This window comes from Benincasa hispida, chromosome 5 (assembly GCF_009727055.1).
Source record: "Benincasa hispida cultivar B227 chromosome 5, ASM972705v1, whole genome shotgun sequence".
NCBI classification, from domain to species: domain Eukaryota; kingdom Viridiplantae; phylum Streptophyta; class Magnoliopsida; order Cucurbitales; family Cucurbitaceae; genus Benincasa; species Benincasa hispida.
In genome coordinates this window covers 36,684,688-36,689,719 of record NC_052353.1, presented here as the reverse complement: position 1 = coordinate 36,689,719, position 5,032 = coordinate 36,684,688, and positions in this window count along the sequence as shown.

Genomic DNA, 5,032 nt, shown 5'->3' with positions numbered 1-5,032 from the left:
GTCTGCCTCGGCCTACCTGGTCGGCCCGGATACTGTNCATGCGGGTGTCTGTTGCTACTATGAGTATCGACCTCAGGAAAATCGCTAACCTGTTTCGATTCATCGAAGTGTGTTTGATTCTCGTCGTGATATCGAGATTTTCCATCCATTTTTCGAGCGCCTATAAGAACTCCAACGAGAACTCCCATTGCTTGTTGCTGATCAGTACTCAGCTCATGTTTCTGATCTAAAACGCTATAGTCATCGCTGTTTTCGTTAAATTTTAACAGTTCTCTGCTAAGGATCCGAGCCAGAGAATTTTGTATTTGCTAGTAAAGAGGAAAATGCTATGCTCAAAGCAACAAACTTTGAATTATTTGTTTTCATTGAAGAATGTGAGATTCTTGCTTTTCTTATTGGATTTGTTCTTCATGTCTTTTTGATTGGGTGTTTCTCTGTGGTTATTTTAGTTGATATTTCTCTTCTTGTTGATGATTTTAGAAGGGAAAATGTTTAGGAATTTGTGTGTAGTTTAAAAGTTTTATATGGTAGAGCTAGCTAGATATACCTTGGTTGAAGGTTGGGCTTTGGCAACAGAGTTGGCAGCATCTTGGAAAGGTTATGTGGTTGCGACAAAATGGGGTCATTCGACTAGCTAATGTTTTTGTAATGTTCTTTTCCACCCCTTCCTTTGTATATTTTGTCAATAACAAGAAAAAAGAATGCATGAATACTATCCGAAGTTTGTTTCTTAGCCATTTGGTTTTTCTTCGTTTTGGGTACAGATTGATTTGTTGAAAGAAACTATTAGGCTGGAGGAGGAAAAAAAACAAATTTCTTTCTAATATATTTTGTCTTCTTGTGTGACATTGATGAGTTTAATGATTTTAGAAAAAACTGATGGGTTTAATGATTTTAAGAAAGAAAAAGAAGTATCCAGTAATTTGAATCCCTCTTATTTATGGTGTTCTCGAGCTGTATCTACTCACTTATTCAACTTATATGAGATGTATCTATTCAACTTATATGATCTGTCAAAAGATATCGGGATTGTTATATCTTGTAATGAGAATACTGAGTTGAAGTTCATCTATTACTTAATTCTGTAAAGTAGATTGAATTTGGTTCTTTTTGTTGAAAATAGAATTTAGTAGGTAGTTGCTTATTCTTAATTGCTTTTGGCTACTAATGTCAAGTGCTTCCACTAAATTAGGTTTTATTTATTTATTTATTTATTTTAATTTTCTTTATATGTTTATATGTGAAATCCCTTTGATTTGTTTCCTATTTAAGCAGTCTTCTTTGATTCGTTGGGACTTCCTAAAGAAAACTGTAATCGTAGTTTATCAACCACTCACAAGATTACCGAGATCTTCGACTTAGCTCTCAAAGGTAATCCACCTGGCCCTTCCCCAACCTATACAAGGGGCGAAAGATAATGAAAGGGAGACAAAGTCCTAACTAAACCATAACACAAGCTAATCATTCCATCTATCATATCAGTCGAGTCGAGTCGAGTTGATTCAATTCGTTCTTATCTCTCGATAATGCAAGAGAGAACTTATGACTTCACAGATGGAGAGGGATTCGAATCCCCAGTATTCCTATCAATACTTCAATTCAACATTTATAAATTTAGAGGTGTTGAGGTTAATGTCCTAATACTTCGATACAACATTTATAAACTCAGAGGTGTTGAAATTATAGCCATTTAAGAAACACCTCTAATGGTTGTAAAAAAAATGAAGCAAAAAGAAACACCTCAAATGATTGAGAATTGAGGTCATGTACTTTCACTTTTCAAAAAATATATATATTCAAGATTTTATATATTTTTTTTCACTAAGATTTCAAATTTATCTTTTCAAAAGATTATTTACAAACTCCAATAAAATTTCCATGAACAACTTATGCTTCTAGTTTTTGAGATTTGGTTTAAATTGCTAATACATCCATATTTTACTCTTAGAGATTTGAATTGGTTTCTCCATAAATTTTTTTTTTGTTAATTAAAGAGAATGATGATGTGAGACCTATTTTTTTATTAAAAAATATTCTTTCTTATTTATTTATTATTGAACTTAAGAAAAACATTTCTTATTTTTATTTTTATTTTTATTATTGAACTTAAGAAAAACATAAAAAGAAAAGAAAAGATATATTCCCTTCGTTTTGGCTTGAACCGAAGGGGAACCCCTATTGACACAATTATTCTTGAGTGACATTTGCAATTATACTGCCAACACCACCTACAGAGTCAATCTTCATCACATCCTCTCCCTCTCCCCCGATCAGTAAATGTCTCAACAACCACTACAAAATGGAAAACTCATAGATAAAATTGTTTTCAATGACAAAAGTATAAATTTTTCAAACTTAAGACTCAAACTTAGTTTCTAAATTTAATATTTATCGGAACTACACAACGTAACATTAGACGTGAAGAGATCAAAGAATAAATAAATTTGGAAAAATAAAATAAAATAAAATAGAAAGATAAGAGGTAACATCATGCATGGCAATATAGGTTTGATTAGACAGCCCAACTGAAATGGCTTTCCCATTGCTTTCACTCTACGTTGGCTTCCCTTTTTCTTCTATTATAATATATAATCATAATAATACCAACCTTTTTTTTTTTTAATTTTATTTTCTTTGTAATTGCTGTCCTTAATACACTTTCTTTTTTCCTTTTTCTCTCTTCCATTTTTGGATCTCAATTTCATCATTTTGAGCATTTTTAATTCTTTTCCATTTACATCTTTCAATCATTTCCTTTTTGACATAATTTGTTGTTTGATAACATTTCATTCTTATGTAAATAATATGACTCATATTAAAGTTGTAACCTTGTTGTATGTTTACGTATTGTAATGTTTAAATAAAGTGCACATAATAAATTTACATGTTCTTTTTTTTAAAAAAAGTAAATATCTAACTAATTTTGTCAAATGAGTCCGCACGTGAACTTATACTATCAACTTCGAAATCTAAAATTTGATCCTCATCCCACATATTCTAATTATATATAGTTGAGCTATTCTCATCCCACAATTCATATAAGATTTGTATAAGTTCATACTTTTGAATTTAAGGTATTGAGAGCATCAGATATGTGTTAGATGTTTTGAAGTTTGAATGATTGAATAGAAAAGGGGAAAAAAAGTATGTCAAATATGAGCGTAGTTAATTGATATTAACTTGTACTATCAATCTCGAGATTTAAGGTTTGATTCCTACTCTATATATCGTAAAAAAAAAGTATCACACTGATTAAGAAGGTAAAATGTGTTCTTTATTGATCAAAATTAGTTTGCTATGTTGATTTAAGGTGCATTAGGTTGTTGGAGAAGAAATTAAAGTATTTTTCAAAAATACTTTAATATCACAATACTATGATTGAAGAACAACAATCCAATGAAATTATGACTTCAAATTTACAATTAATTAAGACAATATAATCTATGACTAATCGATGGTCGATAGAGTAGCCACGGGCAAATGATCGCTAGAGGTAGATGGTGGTGATCACTAGCGGTGGATGGCAGTGTCACTGGTGATCTCTAGTCAAGGTAATGGATAGCGAGGTGAGGCGAGGGTCGTTAATGGTAGTTTCCGATGGCAGCGGCCATGGAAGTGAAGTAATGTGGATGTAATTTTGTATTTCTATATATCATGATAATTTTGGAAGGAATTTCTTATTAAGGACTCAAAAATGCTTTTACTATAATATGGGTTACAGCGTTTGTCTCAACAACTTATTTCTCAAATTCATTTTTTTAAAAATTATTTTAAGTGTTTGTGAAACACAATAAAAAAGATCAAGAAAATAATTGTTTTTAAAAATTTAACGTTAAAAAAAATTAATCCAAATACATCCTTATTACTAAGTGAAAGGACGTGTCCTTTTTTCATTAGATCAAAATATTGGCTGATTTATATATTGTCATGAACGTTATAAAGCATAAAAAAGCCAAATAATTGTACTTTGTTATGCTTTATATGGAAAAAATATTCACTAGCTTTTTTATAATCATATTTTTCTCATTTTTTTAACATGAATATTTGCTATCTCCGAACGTATAAGTTGAGACCTCTTCTAATATATTTTGCTTATTCTTGAAAAATATGCTTCTCCACAAACAATCTTTTTTTCAAAAAAAAATAATAATAATAAATTTCGCATATGAAAAGATAGTGTTTTTTTTTAAATAATATTTTTTAATAAATAATAACAAAAATAGGGTTGGGGGAAAATATTTTAAAAAATAGGTGTTTCGGAAAAATATTGACAGATTTAGAGTAGTGAAATCGTGTACCCGGTACACGATTTCCATGTGGCATACTCGTATACCGGGTACACGAGTTCATTTAATCCAGTCAATTGACCACATTAGCTAACTGGTTGACCAGTCAAGTGATACACGAGTTCGTTTATAATTTTTTTTTTGTTTAAAGTATAAAAATTACTTTGGAATTGGGAAGCCCTTAGATTCTTATGATTTATGTTTGTATTATTTAGAAGAATGAGTTTTAGAAGGTTTGCATAATTTATAAGCTTGAAATTTGTAAATATTTGAATGTACAAATCTTTGATATGAGTTTTATTAGTAGAGTGGCCATCATCCTAGATCGTTGTGTTGAGACAGTTCGGGATGCAACAAACGATACCTTCATTGTCCTATACACTCTCAGAACTACAACCAGATCGATTTAAGGGGTAAGCACGACCAAGACTGGCATCAAATCCATGTAGAGTAATTTTTATCCTACTGGCATGGGGCGACGTGATCGGGATTAACAGATAGGCCAGTTGTTTCAGACGACTACTTTCCTCTAGTACAAATTCGATCACAAGGCGATTTATCTACACGCACAGCGCTTACTATTACTACATGGTAAGATATTTCATATTAGACATTTTCCATATATATAATATGAATATTATTTATATTTTTTTTATTCTACAATAATTTTATCGGCGAAGTTCAACAATATTCAGTAACAACAACCTTCCAGAATTGGGTTCAATGTGTTAGCAAACATTGATGAA